The sequence below is a fragment of the Meles meles genome, chromosome X (genome assembly GCF_922984935.1).
Source record: "Meles meles chromosome X, mMelMel3.1 paternal haplotype, whole genome shotgun sequence".
Classification (NCBI taxonomy): Eukaryota; Metazoa; Chordata; class Mammalia; order Carnivora; family Mustelidae; genus Meles; species Meles meles.
Genome location: NC_060087.1, coordinates 68228943 through 68254480, shown reverse-complemented (window position 1 = coordinate 68254480; position 25538 = coordinate 68228943).

The window sequence follows — 25538 nt, the reverse complement described above, 5'->3', positions numbered from 1 at the left end:
CTTAGGATCAAGTCCCACCTCAGGTTCCTTGCTCAGTGAGGAGCCTGCTTCTCCCTCTGTCTGCTGCTCCACCTGCTTGTGCATGCACCCTTTCTCTCTCTCTCTCTCTCTCTCTCTCACACACACACACAAATAGATAAATAAAATCTTTTTTAAAAGAATTTATCAATTTTTAGAAAAATAGTTTTTAAAGTTAGTAAATTCATAGAAAGTATGTAGAAAATGATGTGCTGAGAAAATATTTAGGTATGAGAAAATATATAAAATTTTAATGAAATTGTAGGACTGAATGGTTGGAGATAAACTGTAAAATATCTGGTTTGCCTGTGTCATATGAGTGGTACTAATTAAATTCTATAGCATAATAAGAAAGTAGGATATTTAGGGCTCAAATGATTGAAAAAGGCTTTTGTCAAAGAGGTGATATTAGACTTGGTTCTGAACAGTTCGGTAGACCTTTGATAGGCAAGGATATAAGAGAATGGTGCTGTAGTCAGAGGTAATAATATAGCAAATGCAGAGTGAAGGGCCTGTTTGCACTACTCATACAACACAAACAACCTTGATTTATAAATATGTATGCAATTGTTTGCTCTAGCCTGCAAAATTATAAAAATCCTTAAGGGTAGAAACTATGTTATACAACTTTGCATGCCACAGGGTTTTGCATTTTTACAGGTTAGTCTACAAAACCAAAATCTAATTCACAAAATAATGCTAAATACGAATTTGATGAGTATATGTGTTCCAGTGTGACACATTTTTTTTCTCTTCATGTGTTTTTTTTTTCTTATCCTTATGAGGCAATCCTTGTCTTGAACCCAGTTTTTATGTCTGCATTCCAACTCCTGGAAATTAAAATGACTGAAACATATCTAGGCTCATCCAATAATGCTTTTGCTTTATGGTATAAGGGCGAAAACAGGCATCTGGAGCATCTAGAGATGATCCTAATAACTTTGGGCAAAGGAAACAATTTAATTTTTTTTAATTTACCTACTTGAATTAGAAGGCAATGAGGTTAGAAAAGGGAAGTTGAGCTGTAGTCAAAAAGTTTTTACTATCTAATCTATTTAATTCCAAAATGCAGGTGTCTAGGGAAGAATGGGCAAGAATAAAAATGATGGGTTCCTCTGTTAGGCTGTATTTTAATTGAAGGGATGCTTTGGCATTATGTAACAGCTATGAATATTTAGTTTTTAAACTGGCAATTTCAATTTTTTAGTCCATATGAACACAAATGAAATTCTTCCTCTGAGTAAATGTTCAAAGTATTAATTTTTTGTTTTGTTTTTTAAAGATTTGTTTGCTTGTTTGTTTGTTTGAGAGAAAGAGAGAGAAAACACACAAGCAGAGGGCTGGGCAGAGAAGGAGTGAGAAGAAGAGGGAAAGAATCCCAAGCAGACACCCCTCTGACTGTGGAGCCTGACACTGTGTTCCATCTCATCACCCTGATATCATGACCTGAGCAGAAACCAAGAGTTGGAGGCTCAACTGACCTGTCCATCCAGCCACCCCTTACTATTAATTTCCATTTTACATTAACCTTCCAGAATAAGGATTTGGGCTGTTGTTGGAGCACTTTTAAATCCAATTAGCTGTTACAACTACCAAAGCAAGGTACTCCATGAAATGGCTTTGGAACCTGGATCCTCCATAATTATCCTCGAGAACATTATTTGCCAATTCCCACCCCCACTTTCACCAATTTAGGTCTCAGGAACTAATTTTTGAAGGCAGAAGCCTCTTGTATTTTTTAAAAATATGTTGTTTATTTATTTATTTATTTGAGAGAGTGAGAGACAGAGAGGGTGCGCTAGCACAGGAACAGGGCAGAGGGAGAGGGAGTGGGAAAAGCAGACTCCCCTGCTGAGCAGGAAGCCCACTGCGGGTCTGGATCCCAAGACTCTGGAATCATGGACCTCAACCGAAAGCAGACTTGACTGACCAAGCCACCCAGGCTCACCTAGAAGACTCTTTTAGAGCAGAAATCCACCTAAGGATGGGTTAAACTATGGTGAGGTTAAGGAGGCACTCTCCTTATACATAAAATAGAAGGAGAACCCCGTAACTCAGTAATGAAAATAAACACTTAATGCACTATTATAAATACCTAAATTAATGTAAGAAGAAGTCTTTGATGAACAGAATATCGTAATTAAAACAAAAACAAAACAAAGAAAAAACCCCAACAGGATCCTACCCCGCACTTGCATTACTCACTTCAATCGCCTCACCCTAATCTGAATTTTTGGTTCATCCTTAAATTGTGTGTCTTAATTGCCTGCCTAATGCTTAGTGTTTAGTCCAGGCTCTGAGTCCTCTATACTTTTTCATATGGCACCTTCCCGAGACCCTTCACTAAATGCCATCTTTGGATTCAAAACTGATCGTATCAGCACTTTTCCTTTAGATAGACCTTTGTTATTTCAAACTTCACTCGAGGTACCATTCTTGGTGCAAGTGAAATAACTGTGTTTTTCAGGTGTCTGCACCTTCAAGATCTTCTGCTCTTCCAGCTCACAGTTTTCTTTTGATTCTCCACCTGCAGGAGACTGACCATTTTGGCACCCTCTCCTGCCAGTACTGCAATACTGTTTTGGTGGAAAGTTCCCACAAGCAGCCAACCAACTCGTCTTTTCTACTTTCGGAGCTAATGTTATCCTCAGCTCATTTTCATCCTCCTGCCAGAACTGTTTTCAAAAACACGTTCCCCCTGGAAGTAAGTAAAAGTGGAGGTTTTGGAGATTATGAAGAAAAATGCAGTGACTTTCGCCTGTCATTACAACATTAGAAAAAAAAAATCAAGACAACTCTGGCTTACCCGCCGGTCTTAAGCTTGAATATCTTACATTTATCAAGTCCGCGTGCTCCTCCACTACATAAGCGGTGTGAACAGCCAGCGTTAAGAAGGCTTTTGGCAAGTCCGTGGACCACGCCCCCTGGGCAGATCAGCTTCTCTTATTGGCCTGATAGCCTGTCACTCAAATCTGGCTCCCACTCCTGCTAACCATTCATATAGTTTGGTTGCGTCTTGGTATATTTAATTTTTTTTTTTTTTTTTTTTTCCGAGTACAGGTCTTGCCGCAATTAGTTCATTGAAAACTCAGTTGCTGTCTGAGCGCTTGGACAGAGACTCCTTTCGGCTTTTATTTCTGCTGATTGTTAAGATCTCCTATAGAGAGCTGCAACAATGCCCAAAAGAAAGGTAAGTGAAATGGGAAGCTAGAAAGGGGATTAGCGACTGAAATACATATTTCCTAATCCGCAGATATTTTTTAAAAAGCATTTGGGCTTCTAGTTAGATTTTGTGACATACTGAATGGAAGGGGAAGAAAGGGCAAAAAAGATCGGTGTAAGATTTAGTATGGTCTTGCATGCAACTAGTAGTTCACTTTCGGCTTGTTTTGTTTAAGGGAAATAAATCGTTTAAGAGGTGTCTCCATGCTGAATTATAAACAGCCATAGCTCTGTGCTGTGGCTTCCTACCCCACCCCCTTCCTCCGCTTACCCTATTGGAGAACGCTTCTCTCAGCCACACTTCCAGGCACCAGTTTCCTCCTCAGCCTCCGGCTTTTCTTCGGGAACCGTCCCATTTGGGGTAACTTAAGCCACGGCTTTCTACCGTATTTGCCTTTGTTCTTCCCGTTCTCTTTTTCCTTTTTTTTCCCCCTTCCCTCCTCCACTTCTTGTCATGCCAGATGGCTATGCAATGGTAATCCTGTGCCATTAGGCGGCGCAGACTTCCAACTGTCCTAGAGAAGGGAGAGATTCACCTCTGCAGTTTAGCAACTTCAGGGCTAAGACACCTGGGCTTCACCAAACTCTGTGGGTAAAGGTGGAGAGATGGCAAGAGAACTGAGTAAGATAAACTATTGCTGATGTTGAGGTAGCATGGATTTGTTCCCTTTTAGAAATGCAGAATTGATCTGAGCTATTCCAGGGCTGCAGGTAGTCTGCAAACCCTCACTTCAAATTTTGTGACTCTTCTCTTGGAGAGGAGATAAATTCACGCCTGGTGTTTGTTTATTGTTTTTTGGGAGGGATCCCTTAGGAGTGAAATCGAATGCTGTTTCATTGCTTGATAGATAAAATTGTAAAACACTGTGCTGATGTAAAGCACCGTGACTTTTTTTTTTAAGATTTTGAATTTATTTATTTGACAGAGAGAGATCACAAGTAGGCAGAGGGACAGGCAGAGAGAGAGGAGGAAGCAGGCTCCCTGCTGAGCAGAGAGCCCAATGTGGGGCTCCATCCCAGGACCCTGGGATCATGACCTGAGCCAAAGGCAGAGGCTTTAACCCACTGAGCCACTCAGGCGCGCCACATTGTGACTGTTTTTTTCTTTTTTTTTTCTTTTTTTTTTTTTAATTTGTTTATTTACAGCATAACAGTGTTCATTGTTTTGGCATCACACCCAGTGCTCCATGCAGTACGTGCCCTCCCTATTACCCACCACCTGGTTCCTCAACCTCCCACCCCACCCCCACCCCCGCCCCTTCAAAACCCTCTGGTTGTTTTTCAGAGTCCATAGTCTCTCATGTTTCATCTCCCCTTCCAGTTTCCCTCAACTCCCTCTCCTCTCCATCTCCCCATGTCCTCCATGTTATTTGTTATGCTCCACAAATAAGTGAGGCCATATGATACTTGACTCTCTCTGCTTGACTTATTTCGCTTAGCATAATCTCTTCCAGTCCCGTCCATGTTGCTACAAATGTTGGGTATTCATCCTTTCTGATGGAGGCATAATACTCCATTGTGTATATGGACCACATCTTCCTTATCCATTCATCCGTTGAAGGGCATCTTGGTTCTTTCCACAGTTTGGCGACCGTGGCCATTGCTGCAATAAACACTGGGGTACAGATGGCCCTTCTTTTCACTACATCTGTATCTTTGGGGTAAATACCCAGCAGTGCAATTGCAGGGTCACTGTTTTGATGTTATTCCTATTTATCCATCTACCTTCCCTATTTCTAGAACATAGAAGTAAGATTGAAATTCCCCTGTGCTCTGGGGCTATATGAATCATGTAGTAGCTTGATAGTTCCCAGGCTGAGGGGCTGCTCAGATACAGAAAGCAATGGTTTTTAATAGCCATCCCCCTTCCTGAGATTCCCGCCGCTGAGTTTTTCTAGGCTTGTACAATGGTCCTGCTATTTTACCCAGCTGAGAGCAACTTTGTAGCAGGTAGTGGTGACTGGCCTGCTCCTCAGAATAACGCATTGACATTGCAAAGGTTCTTTCCAAAATAAGAAAAAGAAAAAAGAGAGGCCGAAACAAAAAGAGAGAAAGAAAAGAAAAGAGAAAAGAAAAAGAGGAAGTAAAAGAAAAAGAAAGAAAGCAGAGAGAGAGAAAGGAGACAGAGAAGAAAAAGACATTGAAACATTGTTGGGGTTGTAGTTCTTGTATGGAAAACTTGGAAAGAACAGTCCAGTCAGTAGGGAAGGTCCAATAGGTACAATTGCATATAAAACACAAGGCAAAATAGGGAAATTGCATGAAGCTCCGTCTTCATTCTGCGCCCCCCCACATTTTTTTTTTTTTTTTGGCTTTAACACTGGCTAACGCAGGTGGATTTTAAAATTTAAAAGGTTTGCTTGTAGGAGATGCAATTGACTATCACTTGTATAAACTTAGGTCTTGAGAATATATTTGCATCTTGGTGCACATTTGCACGTTAGTGGACAGCAGTATGTAGCATGCTACTAGGAAATAACATGTGGCTACTTGAGACAGAATCCAGGAAAAAAGTCATAAGTGGTTATGTTACAACTGTAATCCATGCAATATTTTCTGATCAATGTGTTTATATCAATGATCCTATTCCTGTGCGGTTTTCTCCTCTGTATAAGGCTGCGGGTCAAGGTGACATGAGGCAGGAGGTGAGTTTTTTGTTGTTGTTGTTGTTGTTGTTTAGTTTTAGAATCTGTTGGAAAAAATCCACTTGCTTTGTGAATTTGAGACACATAAACAGCTAAAAAATTGACACTGGTTTGTATATTTGTACCATATGAGTACCAATATGGTATGCCAGTGAGCTCTTTCAGAAGTATAGCAGGTATTGAAAATTCCAAACTTCTTGAAATTTAGGACCTTATGCTTAAGATCTGGAGAGAGCTGTTGTTTTTTTTTTTCAGCGTAACAGTATTTATTGTTTTTGCACGACACCCAGTGCTCCATGCAATACGTGCCCTCCCTATTACCCACCACCTGGTTCCCCCAACCTCCCACCCCCCGCCCCTTCAAAATCCTCAGGTTCTTTTTCAGAGTCCATAGTCTCTCATGGGTGTTCTTTTTAAGCGAAAAAAAATGTTTTGTCAGTTTGCAAGAAGGGGCTATATTTCTATTTCGTTGTTATTAGCCGTTGCATTCATTTAGCTTAGTAATTGAAGTTTAATTTGGGATTTTTTTATTCCTTATCTATATAAAGGGTCCAGGGGAGGGAAAATAAAAATTTATATTTCTACTATATTTTCTACTCAAGTTCACAAATTCTTCTTTAAAAACAATGTCCATGTAGTGTTACACTAAATATTTTCACAATATAAATAATTCATTTTGTGTATCCATAATTCTAGTAACTAATTATTATTATTATTTTACTTATAGCCAAAGAGAAGATCAGCCAGACTGTCTGCTGTAAGTGGTCTTTAAAAGAAAGCTTCCCATGTATTGTAAAATGTAATTTTAAAATTCAGGGAATTCTGGACAATACTAGTTATTTTATATAGATTCATCTTGGATGTCTTAGTAAAATCTTTCACACCAAGGAAATGTTGTTGTTCTTCCCCCCACCCCCTCCAGTGCTGAATCTGAACTATACCCATTTATTTAAATCAAGAGTTTGGATTTCATGATTAGTGATCTTCAGTTATGATTTCCTCCTTCCCCTTCATAACTTGTGTTTTTTGATGCAGATGCCTGTGTCCATTACACCAGAGTTGAAGCCCAAAAGAACATCAACTCCAAGGGTAAGTATTTAACATAGAATGTTGAGAGAAAATTGCTTTATTTCAGAAATAATTTTTTGGAAAGACATGCAGTTAATCATTTTACTTTCTTTATCTTCTGTTTAGTTGGTAATATATTACATTATACCATATGGTATATGTAAGCTATTTGAGTAAGGGATATTTGTTCATGTTCTGTGATTGTCCACCGTGTTTGGGCATTTTCATTAAGAAGAAGCAAAACAAAATTTTAGTTGGGTAGACCTGTAAAATGTACATGCCTTTGACATCATATAGTCACAACACCAATGTTTCTGGAAAACAAAAGGTGAAAACTGTAGTAACCAAAGTAATAATAGTAGTAAATAACATTTATATAGTACTTTACAGTTTGCAAAGTGTTTTCACATACATTATTTTTAAATGAACACAATTGATTTCATATAGAATTATATACTCTGATGTTGTGGCTAACAACACTAGAAATAAAAATAGTCTCAATATTAAATTCAGTTTTTCCTCTATATTTGTATTTATTTACTTATGTGTAATAATGTGTAAATATAATACAATTAATTTTTAAAATTGCTTTATTGAGGTATAGTTAATACTTTAAAGATTGGTTAAATTCTTAAAATCATAAACCTTAAAGCTAGGGGGAACATTAAAATCATCGAATCCCATCATTTTGTGATTGGAGAAACTGTAAATTATAGTCATATTTATAAAAGGCTTTGAATTATTTTATTTTAAAACTAGGGCAAATGAAGTTTTAATAACAGTTAAGTGGACAACAGAAGAGAAAGGTTTTTAATTTTTTTTTTCTATTTAACATTTGAAGGTCACTATTCTATAATATTAGGTACCCAATTTATAGGTTATTAAGAAAGTTCAGGCACCTGGGTGGCTCAGTGGGTTAAGTGTCTGCCTTGGGCTAAGGTCATGATCTCAGGGTCCTGGAATTGAGCTCCACATCTGGCTCCCTGCTCAGTGGGATAGCCTGCTTCTCCCTCTCCCTCTGCCCCTCCACCTCACCCATGATCTCTCTCTATCTCAAATAAATAAATGAAATAGTTTAAAAAAAGATATTAAACACTTTATGTCCTTCAAAAATAGAAGATAATGCTACAATAAAACAAATATTTATAATCATGGATTTTAAAATGCATTAACCTACTTGGCTCTGTTTCTCATGTGTTAAAATAGTAATAATATACTTATATTATATTTTATATTTCTAAAGCAATTTCACATATGTTTTGTCATTTACTCCTTATAATACCCCTATGAGTTGGGTGTAATTACACTTCTTTACATATAAAAGACATGCACAACGAGATTTATATTTGTGCTCAAGATCACATCATATAAGTTACAGATCCAGATTTCAAGCACAATTTTTCTGGCCCTTAATCTAGTGCTTTGTACACACATAGGCGAAGAGCTTTCTTGGTCATGATTCAAGTCATTTCAAACTTGTAGATACATATACTGAGTCACCTCTTCTCCAGGTTATCTCTTTTGAATATATCTAAAGTGATGCTCTTGCTAACATAGTATTTCTCTGAATTATTACCACTGGAAGCTTTGCTATCAACAAAACCCTGTTGCTAATTATGAGACATGACAGATAAACTCCCCCTCTTGTCAAAAAGAATTAATTTATCAAAGTCTTAGTCTGTTGCAATTAGCTCTGAGTGACCACTGGTCAGTATTCTAACCTGTAGCTTCTCATCAAAAAGAAAGTTTATTTGATTTATACAAAAATAATATTATTCATTTTTTAAAAATGATTTTACTTATTTATATGAGAGAGAGAGAGCAAAAACAGGGACAGGGGAGGATGGAGTGGGGACAGGGAGCTAAAGGGAAAGAGAGAGGGGCAAGCAGACTCTGTGCTGAGTGTGGAGCCCTACACAAGGCTCAATCCCAGGACCCTGAGATCATACCCTGAGCCAAAACCAAGAATCCCACACTTAATCCACTGAGCCACCCAGGTGTCCCAGAACATTATTCATTTTTAATGCTGTTTTAGGTTTAGGATGAAACAAAAAGTGTTAAGTCATATTTTTGTTGATATTAAGTTTCTGTGGATATTTTAAAGCTTTTTGTAAATCATTACAGCAACTGATAAAATAACTTGGGCCATTTAATTAACATATCGGTTAAGTTGTATATTTGTTTTTATTATTCTGTGTTGCTGGACAGAAAATGAAGACAAAAAATGATCTGATGGAAAAAAATACAGATGCAGGTGCCAAAGCAATAGCTGAAAATAAGCAAGAAGAAGTTATTAAAGGAGAATTTAATGCTGAAAATGGAGAGACCAAAATTATGGAGGTATTTTATAATATTAATAGATCTATCCATTTGAAAGTTTTAACAATGGGTGCTACTGAGAAAATCTTATTTGCCTTGTATTTTAAAAGTCGAAAAACATTAAATGAGTAGGGGTTCTATAGTGTCTTATTCCACTCTAGTTGCTATAACAAATACCACAGACCAAGTGACTTAAAACAACAGAAATTTATTTCTTACAACTCTGGAGGCTGGGAAGTCCAAGATCAAAGCATCAGCATTTTTTGAAAAAATAAGAAAATAAATGGAAAAAAAAAAGGTACAAAGGAGGTTAGATACTATTTTCCCTAGAACTGAAGCTTTGCAGTACTCTATGATCAGTAAACTTGACATGAGCAGATTGTTCGTGCTGGTCTTCTGGGGGAGGGGCCTCTTGCACTGATTCTCATGTGGACTTGCCCTAGGTGGATATGCACCTCCAGTGCACAGTTAGACAGGACTTGGTGTAAGTAGCTCTGGACTGTTTTGGTGGCACTGTTTTGCTCCTTGAAGTCTTTCATCACTGAGGGATGAATATGGCGGTGCCGTATTCTCTAGCCATGGAGCTGAAAATTCACAACCCCAGCTCTTGAGTTCATTGCTCATAAAGAGCAATCAATCATTTTCTCTCCCTGGTTTCTGTCAGAACCTTGTGTTCACCCTGCCTATGTCTGAGGTGTTTTTTTGTTTGTTTTGTTTTGTTTGTTTTATCTCAGGCATGCAAATGAGTTTCAAAATTCTAACTTTAGGGACTCCCATAGTGTAGACCCCTGTTGTTCCCCGCAGGTCGGGTATTGCCACACTTCTGCCTTTTGTCAGACTTGTCCCAAGAAAGTGGTCCTATGACTTCACAGTGGTTCAGAGTTTATGGCAATACAGAGCAGATACCCGGCACCTAGACTCACTGTTCTCAGCCAGCTTCCCTGTTCCTATGCCTGGGAACAGTGCAGTGCTTAGGATGACCCATTCTTCTTGAGATCCAGGGCATCTTCAGACCACAGTGTAATACCTGGAATTCTGCCCTGCTCTTCTACCTGGGCACATTTAAGCCAGGCACGTCCTCCACTATAGCAGACTTCCAAACATTCTGATTTTGCACTCTGCTGCTTATAATACTATCCAGTAGCCTCCTTAAGCAGGCTCCCCTCACCTCTCCCATATCCACAGCTATAACACCAGACTCAAGTCTCTGTACCTCCTACCTTCTAAAAGGTGGTCACTTTATTACTTGTAGATTTGCAGTATTTGTTCTCAGACCTCTGATTGATCTCTCAGGTGTTCAGAATGATTTGATAACTATTTAGCCTTATTCAAGTGATGAAACAAACTTAGGGTCAACCCTACTCCTGTGCTATCTTAACTCCTTCCTCTGTCTTGCTGCTTTTAGAATATTTCTTTTATCACCATATTTTGTAAGTTTAACTACAATATGTCTTGGTGTTGGCCTCTTTTTTTTTTTTTAAACCTTCATGGGAGTTCTCTATGTGTCATGGATTTGGATGTCAGTTTTCTTCCTCAGATTAGGAAAGTTTTCAGCTATAATTTCCTCAATAAACGTCCTGCCCCCCTTCTGTCTCCCTTGTTCTTCTGAGATTCATATGACATGAATGTTATTTTGTTTGATGGAGTCGCTGTGTTCCCTAAGTCTACTCCCATGTTCCAATCTTTTTTTCTGTATCTCTTCTGTTCAGCTTCATTATTTTCTATAATTCTATTTCCTGTATCATTTATTTGTTCTTCTGCTTCTCCTATACTTGTGGTCAATACATCTAGTTAGTTTTAAATCTCAGTTGTTGCATTTTTCATTCCAGTCTTATTGTTTATTAGCTCTTTTATATCACTGGTAATGGTCTCCCTGATGTCTTCCATGCGTTTTTCAAGCCCAGCTAGTATCCTTATGATTGTTGCTTTAAATTCCAAATCAGGTATATTTCTTACATTTGTTTCTGTTAGAGCCTTGGCTTTAACATTTTCTTGTTCTTTCTTTTAGAGTGCATTCCTTTCTTGGCATTTTGTCTCGGTCTCTGTCTTCTTCTCTGTGTTAGGAAAGCCTGTTGTGTTTCCTGCTCCTAACAGTAATGGCTTTATGAAGAAGAGGTCATATAGTATCCAGGGCCTGACCCTTCCAGAAGTGTCTCTTGTGTGTGCTGTGTGCACTCTGCTGCTGTGTTTTGGCTGCCCCATCCCCAGGTCAGTAGTCTGCAGAGGTTCTCCTTGCCTGCAGTGGGCATTGTTTGGACCTTGGCCAGAGAGTGAATTTTAACTATGTATGCTCTGGTCTGCTTGTTAAAAGAGATTTTATACTAATTCCACTAGAGCTGAAGTTTTGAAGAATTCTATGTTCAGTAGATGTGGTGCATGCAGGGTTTGTGCTAGTCTTCTGGGGAAGGGGCCTGCTGTGTTGGTCCTTAGGCACACTTGCTGAGAAAAGCAATACCAGCAGAGCATGGTGGGGGCAGGTCTTGGGGTAAGCAGGTTAAACAGTCAATGTTGAAGTTTTTCTGATTTCTATGATCAGTTTATGCTGAAGAACAAAGGAAGGAAATGGTGCCATCCTGATCCTTTGTCCTGGGTACCTCTAAAACTCCAGTCTTTGAGCCCCATTGGTTTAAAAGCTCACAGAAATCAACCCCCCTCATTTTTCCAGCCAATGGCTTTGGGGAAGCATTCTCCTTCTGTGTTTCCCTGTGCACACCACTCCCTCTCACCTTTCTCTATGACCAGGGCTCCCTTACTTCAATAGCACCTACTATCCATTTCTTCCCCAAACCATGTGTCCACATATCCTGGCTTTTCCATTTGTCCTCTTCTTTGCTTCTATTTGTGCAGTTTGTTTTATCAATCCTCACATTGATTTCTTGGGTATTCAAAATGATTGATAGTTATCTAGCTGTGCTTGGGGGACAAGACAAACCTAAGCCTCCTAGTACACTGCCATCTTAGTTTTCCCCCCACAGTCTACCCAATAAAAGACTTTTCAAGTAACTTTTTTCAGAGAAAACTTAAATCTCACTATTATAGAAACAAAATATCATTTCCTCAGGGAATGCATTTTGTTTACTCATTGAGAATTGGTGTTATAGAATATATGTCATTTTTCTGTATTTACTGTTTCCCATATTTGTAATGAAAATTCTGTATGTGAATATATTTTCCTGAATTTATTGTTTGAAATATCTAATTATACATGTTTGTGTGAAGATATTTTATTTTTTAATATTTTATTTATTTATTTGACAGAGAGATAGAGAGAACACAAGTAGGGGGAGTGCCAGGCAGAGAGAGAGGGAGAAGCAGGCTCCCTGCTGAGCAAGGAGCCTGATGTGGGGCTCGATCACAGGACACAGGATCATGACATGAGCCAAAGGCAGATGCTTAATTGACTGAGCCACCCAGGCACCCCATGTGTGAAGATATTTTAGTTAGTCCTATTTCTTAGAATGTTTTCCTTATCTTGGGATATTTGAGATGTGTTTTTCACAGGAAAATTACCTTCTTGTAAATTAAGTATAATTCTTTTCATAAAATGATTATAATTCTGTCTAAATACTTAAGGAAAATAGTTCTAAATTTTTAAATATAGTATTTTAAAAATTTTTCTATACATATAGGCACCAGCTCCTGAAAAAGAACTTGAGGAAATGAGAAAAGAAAAAAACAAAGATGTTGAGGAAGAGGGAATAGAAAACAAGGAAGTAGTGGAAGTAGCTGGAGAAAATGAAAAAGATCAAGAAGGAGATGGAGAAGACCAAACCAAAAAAGAAGAGAAAAGAGAAGATGGGAAAGAGAACAAAGATGGAAAAGGAGATAGAAAAGAAGATGAAGATGGAAAAGAAAAAGAAGATGGAAAGGAAGAAGAAGAGAAAAAAGAAAAAGGAGATGAAAAAAGGGGTGAAGATGGAAAAGGGAAAGGAGAAGATAGCAAGGAGGAAGAAGAAGAAGAAGTAAAAGAGAAAGGAGATGAAAAAGAGGGTGAAGATCAAAAAGGGAAAGGAGAAGATGTCAAAGAATTTGAAAATGAAAAAGACATAGGAGAAGAAAAAAAAGAAGACAGAAAAGAGAATGAAGATAGAAAAGAGAAGAAAAGTGGAAATGAGGAAGTTGAAAATAAGGAGGAAGGTGGAAATGAGAAAGGAGAAGATGGAAAGGAGGGCAGACATGGAAAAGAGGAATATGGAACAGAAGAAAATGGAAAGGGAAATGGGAAAGATGGAGGGAAAGGAAAGGAAAATAAAAGGAAGGCTGAAGTCAGAAAAGAAGTAGCTGAAAAAGAAGTAGTCAAAAAAGATGAAAAAAAAGAAGAAACTCAGAGTATTGTTTAAAGTTGCCCTATAGTTTCATAATTTGGTAATATGTGCCTCCATGTTGTAATGTTTATAGAAATGAATATTTTTTATCAAATATTTTATAAACACAGCATTTCTTTAACATCAACTTAATTTCAAAACATCATACTGATTATTAGTCACAAAGTAGCTAACGTGAAAGCTTTATACATTTTGTGATCATAGTAATGGACTATATAAGAAACCATGCCTTCAACTTTGTCAGTGAATTTCCTTTTGTGTGACTTAAGTGTTAAATCTTTGAATTTTAATTTTACTCTTATCTGTGATAATTTCACAAAGTGGGAGGATCTAGAAAACTTTCTTCCAAACTTCTTGTGGTTGTCTAGGTTGCTTTTATTAAAAAAAAAAAAAAGCTTAACTATTTTCTGTAATGCAAAGAGTTATAATTCTTTCTCAGATATAACTTTATTATCAGCTTGTGAACAAATAAAATTGCAATTCCATTTTTAAAAGAGTTACAATTTTGTTTTTTTCAGAAGGGCAGTTCTGGTTATATGTGTATCCACAAAATTTTACTAGATCGACCTTAATAAAAATTCTCTTCAAAAATAATTGTAGTTTTTTTAATATCTCTAAAAATATAGTTAGTGAAATAATATAGTGCTTGATTTTTCTATTGTGATGTTCACAAAAGCATTTTTTATTTTTTTGCACTGAGATAAAATTAACATAAAAATTATCATTTTAACCATTTCCAAGTCAGTGTTTTTTTAGTGCTTTCAAAATACTTTGCAACTACCACGATTTAATTCCAAAACATTTTTACCCAAATGAAAACCAAAGTACCAGTTAGCAATCTCTCCATTCCCACTCCCCTCCTCACCTGTCCCTGTTAACCACTAATTTAATTTGCCTCTATAGATTTGCCTATTCTAGATATTTCATATAAATGAAATCATGCAATATATGGCCTTTGTGTCTGGTTTCTTTCATTTAGTATGTTTCCAGGTTCATCCATGTTGCAGCATGTATCATTAAAGTCATTTCTCTTTATGGCTGAATAATACTATTTCCATTGATATACTACATTGCTTCTTGAACATTTGAGATGTTTCCATATTTTTATCAATGATAAATAATGCTGCTATGAATATACGTGTAGAAATTTTTGTGCTCATGTATGTTTTCATTTCTCCTAGGTATATATCTAGGAGTAGAACCACTCGATTATATAGTAATAGCATGTTTAACTTTTTGGGGGACTTTCAGACTGTTTTCCAACGTGGCTTCAGTTTCACATACTCTCACCAGCAATGTATGAGGATTCTAATTTTTCCACGTCCTAGTCAAAACTTCTTACTGTCTATATTTTATTGCAACCATCTTAGTGGGGTTATTTGGAGATGATTGAAATCATGGTGATTTTGATTTGCATTTCCATAATGATGGTGAACATCTTATGTGCTTATCATCCATTTGTTTATCTTTGGAAAAGTGTCTAACACATCCTTTGCCCATTTTTCTCTTGGGTTGTCTTTTTAGTATTGTAAGATGTGTACATATTTTAGATACAAGTGTCATATCAGTTATAATCATTTGCAGAATTTTTCCCCATTCTATGGGTTGTCTTTTCACTTTGTTGTTGCTGTCTATTGATGCACATGTTTTTAAATTTTGAGTTAAGTCTAATGTGCTTTTTCTTTTATTGCTTGTGTTTTTGGTGGCATATCTAAGAATCTGCTACCAAAGCCCAGGTCAGAGATATACACCCATACATCTTAAGAGTTTTATAGCTTTATCTCTTACATTTAAATCTCTGACTCATTTACATGTGGCCATCCATTTGTCCAAACATCATTTCCTGAAAACACTATTTCCCCATTGAATGGTCTTGACACTCTTCAAAAATCAATGGACCACAGATGTATGTATTAATTTCTGGACACTCAATTATATACCATTGATCTTTATGTCTACATGTCAGTACCATACCTTTGGTTGCTGTAGCATTGTTATAATTTGTGACATCAGAGAGTATTTGTCCTCTAACTTTGTTCTTGGTTGTTCAGGGTCCCTTATAATTCCATATAATCTTTAGGATCAGCTTGTTTACTTCTACAAAAGAAAAGGCAGTTGAAGTTTAGATAAGGATCACAATAAATATGCAGATAAATTTGGGGAATTTTGCCATACTAACAAAATTTTCTTTCAGTACATTAACATGGGATATCTTTTCATTTATTTAGTTATCTTTCATTTCAGCAATATTTGTAGTTCTTAGAGTATACAAGTCTTGCCCTTCTTTGATTACATTTATTCCAAAGTATTTTATTTTTGATTCTGTAAATGGATTTTTATTTCCATTTTGAATTTTTAATTGCTAATGTATAGAAATACAACTGAATTTTGCATGGTAATCTTGTATCCTGTAATTTTGATGAACTCATTTATTAGATTTAGTAGGTATTTTGAAGATTCTTTAGAGTTTTCTATTTATAAGAACATGTCATCTGCAAATAGAGGTCATTTTACTTCTTTCCAATGTGAGTATCTTTTTCTTTTTTTCTTTTTCTTTTCTTGCTTAACTTCCTTGGTTTTCAAAAGGCTTCACACATATTAAGAATAAAAAAGAAAATAAACAAATTCAAAAGTCCAGCTTCCAAAGCTTAAACCTCTGTTTCTGCCTCTTTCACAGGGCTGACAGGGCTTGTACCATTTCATACCCTGTATCAAAATTTGCTACAATGCTACAGTAATCAAAATTGACCTAAAAGGGCCGGTTAAATATATGGGAACCTTGTCTGTATCCCCCCCACTTCCTAGTCGTATTCCACAACTACAGAAAATGTACTGTCATAACTTCAAATACAGAAACCAGTCTTTTAAATGCCTTGGTCCCCTTCATTGTCAAGGCTAAATAAAAGTAACAATGTTGGTTTTCTCTTTAAAAGCACATTCCAGGTGATGGGCAGAAATCTTAACTTTGTGAAATTCTGCCCTCTATATAAAGAGATAGCCATCTTCACCTTACAATATTATTTTTAACTATATAGTAAAGCATTCATATAACAAGAATATCATAGTATACTACAGGAAGATCATTCCTTTACACTATGGCACTAAAACGCTTCACCTGGTCTTGTGTGTCTTCTATTGCTATATCTTCATGTTTTAATTGAATCCTACTTTCCCTTTACCATTAAAACTTTGATTCATATAATTTCTCTTCTAAAAGTTTCTAAAATAGTAAGATGTGAAGGGAAAAGTGGAGTAGAGGAGTGCTAATTTAAAGAGATAGATACCATTACTGTAAGTGAAAGTGGATATAAATTATAAATCTACTATAGCAGAACAACACTTAATAAAGTTGTGGAGAAATAGACAAAGGTGTAAAAAAAATCTTTAGGGAACACCACAGAGAAAAGTTGTTTGAGAAGTGCACTTGGGGGACACCTGGGTAGCTCTGTTGGTTAGGTGTCCCACCCTTGATTTCAGCTCTGGTCATTATCTTACAAGCCTGTGAAAGAAAGCCTCAGATCAAGCTCTGCACTGAGCATGGAGCCTACTCAAGATTCTCTCCCACTGCCCCTCGCCATTCTCTTTCTCTCTTAAAAAAAAAAGTGCACTTGGAGTTTCCTTAATAATATGAAAGATCTTTTATTAATTATGTCATTGACAACACAGTTTTCGTAATATAGTGATTTATTACAAGGATTGATTTTCTGAGTATACAGTGAAGTTCTAATAAAAAATTCTGTTGTGACTTTAGAGGGTTTGCCCCATTAATAAGCATGATTTTGGCTGATGATAGTGTGTCTCAAAATAAAAATGTTTAATGTGAACAGTCTTTGAAATTATATTCTAATTATATGATAAGGCATAATTCAGTTTTTTGATGTAGAAAAAAAGGAACTAAAAAAGAATATACGCAATTCTTCAGGGTACATCTTCTATATAAACCAAAATCTGCCCTTAGTGTTTGTCCTTAATAATATTTAAAATATTTCATGTTGAACTTTATTAATCTTTACAAAAATCCCATGTTTTGTATGATACCAGCAAAGGGAGACATAGAATTCGTGCATGTCAAAGTTGGAGTCTACACATAAGTCATAATATAAAAAGTATTATTGATGACCTACTGAGATCACACAGATAAATCTTGACACCATTTTTTTTTAAAATTGGGTTTTGAAAATCCTCCAACAGCAATGTTTTGGTCCTAAAATAATTATTTTTCTTCAAGACACTATTGCAGCAATTCTCCAAAATTAAAAAAAAAAACTGTAGGAACAAGTTGATTAACATGTAAAGAACAGGGATGCCTGGGTGTCTCAGTGGGTTTAAGCCTCTGCCTTCAGCTCAGGTCATGATCTCAGGATCCTGGTATGGAGCCCAGCATGGGGGTGGGGGGGTCTCTACTCAGCAGGGAGCCTGCTTCCCCCGACCCTTTCTTTTTTTTTTTTTGTTTTGTTTTGTTTTGTTTTAATCTTCATTTTATACATTGACTCATTAGAGAGTGAACAATGTTTCAGATATTTATTGGTTGTCATTTACATTTATCTTCATGAATGTCCCTTCCATATTTTCTGCTTATTTTTATTCTTGGTGGGGTTTTTGTTTTGTTTTGCCTTTTTCTTATTGATTTATGGGGACTCTTTATATATTGGGGATCATAATCTTAAGTCCACTCTTGCACATATTTTTGCCAGTCCATTGTTTGGTATTTTACTATATGGAGAATTTTGAAATTTTTATAGCTAAAATTTTGTTAGACTCAAGATTTTCTTTTTCATTTTGCTCAAGAAAGTCTTTCTTTTTTTTTTCCCTTTTTTATTAATTTTTTCAGCATAACAGTATTCATTCTTTTTGCACAACACCCAGTGCTCCATGCAAAACGTGCCCCCCCATCACCCACCACCTGTTCCCCCAACCTCCCACCCCTGACCCTTCAAAACCCTCAGGTTGTTTTTCAGAGTCCATAGTCTCTTATGGTTCGCCTCCCCTCCCCAATGTCCATAGCCCGCTCCCCCTCTCCCAATCCCACCTCCCCCCAGCAACCCCCAGTTTGTTTTGTGAGATTAAGAGTCATTTATGGTCCCCCGACCCTTTCTGTCTGCCTCTCTGCCTACTTGTGATCTCTATCTGTCAAACAAATAAATAAAATCTTTAAAAAATAAAAAAATTAAAAAGCATGTAAAGAACAGAAAAAGCCCACCAAATCAGCCACAATTTAGAACCTCCTGTGCTGAGATTCAGTTAAACCTATACCAAGACAGTAGGTAAAGGTACTTTTCCAGAATACAGAAAAAATTTTAATGTAATATTTATCCAATAGATACATTTGTTTAATCTTAAAATGCATGGATTTAAGACTATTACCCACTTTTAATAATGCTTCATTTGCTTCCCATGAATACAATAGTCTTTCAGATTATACTGAATTCCTTAAATTGGAAAATGATGAGTAGACAAAATTCTAATTTTATTTGGAATAGTAATCATTTTTTTTCACGTATTACCTCTCTAACTAGAGTCGTTCATTCTGATTGTTTGTTGCAGATTTTAAAAATCCTTTCTTTGAAAGAGTTAAACATTAAATCCAGAAAAAATAAATATTATTTAAGAAATAAAATTATGGTTTACTATATGTTACCTGAAAACATATGCATTCAATTCTTTAGCAACTATATTATGCAGTCCAAGCTTTGTGTTGTGGATTTTACTAAATAATATGAATGAACCCCAGTGTTTATAGAAACTGAGTTACAGATTACATAATGGGAAAAGGGTGTGTGTGTGTGTGTGTGTGTGTTTCCAGAGTAGAAAGTAGAAAGAAAGAACTAATTAGGGACTCCTGAGTGGCTCAGTCAGTTGGACGTCTGCTTTTGGGTGGGTTCATGATCCTGAGGTCCTGGGATCAAGTCCCACATCGCGTTTCCTATTCAGCAGGGAGCCAGCTTCTTCCTCTGCTTGCTCCTTTACCTGCTTGTGCTCTCTCTCTCTCTGAGAAATAAATAAATAAAATCTTTTTTTAAAAAGGAGTGATTGCAAAGTGAAATCGTTGATTTTGAAATATTTTAGTTTTTATAGCTTGAAAGGCATTTTTTTCATATAAATTGGGATTTCTGACCAAAGATTAAAGAATTTCTTCAAATATTTAACACATATAAAAGTGTTTACAATGTGCTAGGCACTATCTTAAGCATTTTGTGTGTATGACACATATATATGACAAACATATTTGCATATATTAAACCAAGGAGACAGGTAGTAGTATTATTCTCACTTTATAGATAAACAAAGGCATGAAATCCAGTAGTTTAGTTTGCTTGTAGCACATTCATAATTTGGGGGATTTGAACTAAGTTATGCTGTCTCTCAAAAAGGCTTAACCTACAAGCTAATTTTGACCAGTAGGATTTTTTTTTGTTTTTTTAGTAAAAATAATCTTAGAAATCCAATGAGAAATGACAAGTAGTAACTAGTGTTGAAATTTAGATTCTTTTTTTTTAAAGTAGGCTCCACACCCAGTTTGGAGCCCAGTGCGGGGTTTGAACTAACAAACTAACTGACATTAAGAGTTAGACACTTAATTGACTGAGCCACCCAGATGCCCCACAATTTGGATTCTTTATTCATTCAGTCAATAAATATTTATCTAGTACAGACTGTGTGGCAACCGAGTTAGTAACTACTGTGGTACAGAGTTTACATCTATAGAGAAAATAGAGATTTTCCTTGCTGCTATAAATCCTATAGGCCAACAGAGGAAATCAATACATTTTAATTACAAAAATAATTAGATGATTACAACTTTATAATGTTACAGATGAATAATAAGGAAGCTAAAAGATAGTATGACAGAAGAATAGTAAGGTAGCTAATAACAGAAGCTAGAACTTGTAGGAGGTTAGAGGTGTTAATTTTCACGTAGTATAATGTCTAACATGAGTTAATTGAATTCAGTGGGAAGTTCTCACTTGAGGTTTTCTGGGTCTTAAAAACTATATATTAGTTCTGCTACATTTTGTCAGTCAAAGAAGCCAAAAGTCAGCCCAAATCCAAGAGGAGAAAAATAAATAAGAACACAAATATAAGGAGGCATGATATATTGGGGAGCCATATTTAGAAATTAGCTACTATGAATATCCATTTTCTTGTTATCTGTTGGCAGAATCTCTACAGCATCAGTGTTGAATCTTCCAGATTAATCCCCAATTATAAAAAATACTTTCTCCTATTTTTCTTCTCTCTTTTTTTATCATTCTGAAATTGTCTTTATTATTATATTTAATATGTTTATTGAATTTTATATTTTTTTTCCCTTTTTATTTTTTTTTTCAGCGTAACAGTATTCATTCTTTTTGCACAACACCCAGTGCTCCATGCAAAACGTGCCCTCCCCATTACCCACCACCTGTTCCCCCAACCTCCCACCCCTGACCCTTCAAAACCCTCAGGTTGTTTTTCAGAGTCCATAGTCTCTTATGGTTCGCCTCCCCTCCCCAATGTCCATAGCCCGCTCCCCCTCTCCCAATCCCACCTCCCCCCAGCAACCCCCAGTTTGTTTTGTGAGATTAAGAGTCATTTATGGTTTGTCTCCCTCCCAATCCCATCTTGTTTCATTTATTCTTCTCCTATCCCCCTACCCCCCCATGTTGCTTCTCCATGTCCTCATATCAGGGAGATCATATGATAGTTGTCTTTCTCCGATTGACTTATTTCACTAAGCATGATACGCTCTAGTTCCATCCACGTCGTCGCAAAGGGCAAGATTTCATTTCTTTTGATGGCTGCATAGTATTCCATTGTGTATATATACCACATCTTCTTTATCCATTCATCTGTTGATGGACATCTAGGTTCTTTCCATAGTTTGGCTATTGTAGACATTGCTGCTATAAACATTCAGGTACACGTGCCCCTTCGGATCACTATGTTTGTATCTTTAGGGTAAATACCCAGTAGTGCAATTGCTGGGTCATAGGGTAGTTCTATTTTCAACATTTTGAGGAACCTCCATGCTGTTTTCCAGAGTGGTTGCACCAGCTTGCATTCCTAATTCTAGTTAGTTAACATGCAATGCAATGTTAGTTTTGGGTCTACAAAATAGTGATGCATTACTTCTAAACTACACACTGTGCTCATCACAAGTGCATTCCATAATCCTCATCACCTATTATTTAACCCACCTGCAACCCACTTTCTTTCTGTAAACACTTTGTTCTCTACAGTTGACTCCATTTCTTGGTTTCTACCTCTCACTCTCTTTTCCCCTTTGCTCATTTATTTTGTTTTCTAAATTCAATATAGCAATAAAATCACATGGTATTTGTATTTCTCTGACTTATTTCACTTAACATAATACTCTTTAGCTCCATTCATGTCATTGCAAATGGCAAGATGTCATTCTTTCTTATGGTTGGATAATATTCCACTTTCTATATGTATCGCATCTTCTTTTTCTTTTTCCTACATAGAAAAAAATACAAAACAAAAGAAAAAAATTAAATCTCCTTAATGGGAGATAATAAAGTACTCAGAAGCTCTTTCCAGGTCATGACTAAGGCCCAGCCTCTTAAGTTTTTGAGAAAAGTGATGCAGTAATTAAATTTATGTGTCAACTTAACTGGGCTAAAGGGTACTCAGATATTTGGTTAAACATTACTCTGGGTATGTCTGTGAAGCTATTTCTAGATGAGATTAACATTTGTTTTTGTTTTGTTTCAAGATTTACTTAAATTATAGCTAGTTAACATATACTTTAATATTAGTTTCAGATATAGAATTTAGTGATGCATCACTTATATACAACACCCAGTGTCCATCACACACACACACAAAATGCCCTCCTTAATACCCACCACTCATTTAGCTCATTCCCCTAACCACCTCCCATCCAGCAAGCCTCAGTTTCTTCTCTATAGTTAAGACTCTGTTTTCTGCTTTGCCTCTCTCTTTTTCCTTTCTCTCTCCTCTGTTCAACTGTTTTGTTTCTTCAATTCCAAATATGAGTGAAATCACATAGTGTTTGTCTTTTTATGACTGACTGGTTTTCCTTAGCATAATATATTCTAGTTCTAACCATATCAGAGCAATTGGCAAGATTTAATTCTTTTTGATGGCTGAGGACTATCTATCTATCTATTGTCTATCTATCTTATATATCTATACCTGTATCTATATCTATATCTATATCTATATCTATATCTATCTATGTCTCCTGAAACTTCTTTATCCTTTCATCAGTTGATGGACACATTCGGGCTTTTTCAATAATTTGGCTATTTTGATAATGCTGGCATAAACATCATGGTGTATGTGCCCTATTGAATCAGTATTTTGTATCCTTTGGGTAAATACTTAGTAGTGGATTGCTGGGTTGTAGGGTAGTTCTATTTTTAAATTTTTGAGGAACTTCCATGCTACTTTCCGGAGTGACTGCACCAGTTTGCATCCCCACCAACAATATAAGAGAGTTTCCCTTTCTCCCCATCCTCACAAACATCTGTTGTTTCCTGTGATGTTAAACTTGGCCATTCTAAGAGGGATGAGGTGATATCTTATTTTGGTTTTGATTTGTATTTCTCTGATGATGAGTGATATTGAGCATCTATTTATGTGTCTGTTAGCCATCTGTATGTCTTCTTTGGAAAAAAATGTCTGTTGATGTCTTCTGCCTGTTTCTTAACTTGATTATTTTTTTTGGATGTTGAGTTTGATAAGTTCTTTATAGATTTTGGATACTAACCCTGTATCACATATGTCATTTGCAAATATCTTCTACCATCTGAAGGTTGCTTTTTGTTTTGTTGATTCTTTCCTTCAGTGTGCAGAAGCTCTTTATTTTGATGAAGTTCCAGCAGTGAATTTTTTTTTCTTTTGTTTCCCTTGCCTCAGGGCATGTGTCTAGTAAGAAGTTGCTGCGACTGACGTCAAAGAGATTATTACCTGTGTTCTCCTCTAGAGTTTGAATGTTTTTCTATCTCATATTTGGGTCTTTCTTCCATTTTGAGTCTATTCTTGTGTTTGGTGTAAGGAAGTGGTCCAGTTTCATTCCTCTGCATGTGGCTGTCCAATTTTCCCAATACAATTTTTTTGAAGAGACTGTCTTTTTTCCATTGGTTATTTCTTCCAGCTTTATTGAATATTAGTTCACCATAGAGTTGAGAGACATTTTCTGGGTTTCCTATTCTGTTCCGTTGATCTAAGTGTCAATTTCTGTGCCAGGACCATACTATATTGATGATTATAGCTTTGTAATAGAGCTTGAAGTCCAGAAATGAGATGCCGTCAGCTTTGGTTTTCTTCTTCAACATTCCTCTGGTTATTCAGGGTCTTTTCTGGTTCCATACAAATTTTAGGATTATTTGTTCTGGTTCTGAAAAAATTTGATGGTATTTTGATAGGGATTGTGTTGAATGCATAGATTGCTCTAGGTAGCATAGACATTTTCTTTTGCACAGCAAAGAAAAGAGTCGACAAAACCAAAAGACAGCTAACAAAACGGGAGTATATATTTGCAAATGTCTTATCAGATAGAGGGCTAGTATCCAAAATCTATAAAGAACTTATCAAAACCAATACCCAGAAAACAAAATTCCATTCAGGAAGTGGGCAGAAAACATGAACAGACATTTGTCCAAAGAAGACATAAATGGCTAACAGACACATGAAAAAATGTGCAATATCACTCAGCATCAGGGAAATACAAATCAAAACCACCATGAGATATCACCTCACACCAGTCAGAATGACTAAAATTAACAAGTCAGGAAATTAAAGATGGTGGTGAGTATGTGGAGAAAGGGGAACCCTGTTACACTTGTGGTGGGAATGCAAATTGGTGCAGCCACTTCGGAAAACAGTGTGGAGCTTTCTCAAAAAGTTGATAATAGGCACTCCTGGGTGGTTCAGTGGGTTAAGCCTCTGCCTTCAGCTCAGGTCATGATCTCAGGGTCCTGGGATCCAGCCCTGCATTGGGCTCTCTGCTTGACAGGGAGCCTGTTTCCCCGTCTCTCTCTGCCTGCTTCTCTGCCTACTTGTGATTTCTCTCTCTCTCTCTCTCTCTCTCTCTCTCTCTTTCTCTGTCAAATAAATAAATAAAATATTTTTAAAAAGTTGATAATAGAGCTACCCAGGACATGGCAATTGCAATACTATTTATTCTAGTGATACAAATGTAGTGATCTGAAGGGCCAACCAATGTTCATAACAGCAATATCCACAATAGCTAAACTATGGAAAAAGTCCATATGTTCAGTGTTCAGATGTCTATTAACAGATGAATGGGTAAATATGTTAATATTTTATGTATATATATGCATATATATATGTGTGTATATATATATATATATAATAGAATACTACTCAGCCATCAAAACAATGAAATCTTGGCACTTGCAATGACATGGATGGAACTAGAGGGTATTATGCTGAGTGAAATAAGTCAGTCAGAGAAAGATAATTGTCATATAGTTTCATTCATATATGGAATATAAGAAAGAGTATAGAGGATCATAGGGGAAGAAAGGGGAAAATAAAACAAGATAAAATGAGAGAGGGACACAAACCATAAGAGACTCTTTTTTTTTTCCATTTTATTTATTTTTTCAGCGTAACAGTATTCATTCTTTTTGCACAACACCCAGTGCTCCATGCAAAACGTGCCCTCCCCATTACCCACCACCTGTTCCCCCAACCTCCCACCCTTGACCCTTCAAAACCCTCAGGTTGCCCCAACCTCCCACCCCTGACCCTTCAAAACCCTCAGGTTGTTTTTCAGAGTCCATAGTCTCTTATGGTTCGCCTCCCCTCCCCAATGTCCATAGCCCGCTCCCCCTCTCCCAATCCCACCTCCCCCCAGCAACCCCCAGTTTGTTTTGTGAGATTAAGAGTCATTTATGGTTTGTCTCCCTCCCAATCCCATCTTGTTTCATTTATTCTTCTCCTATCC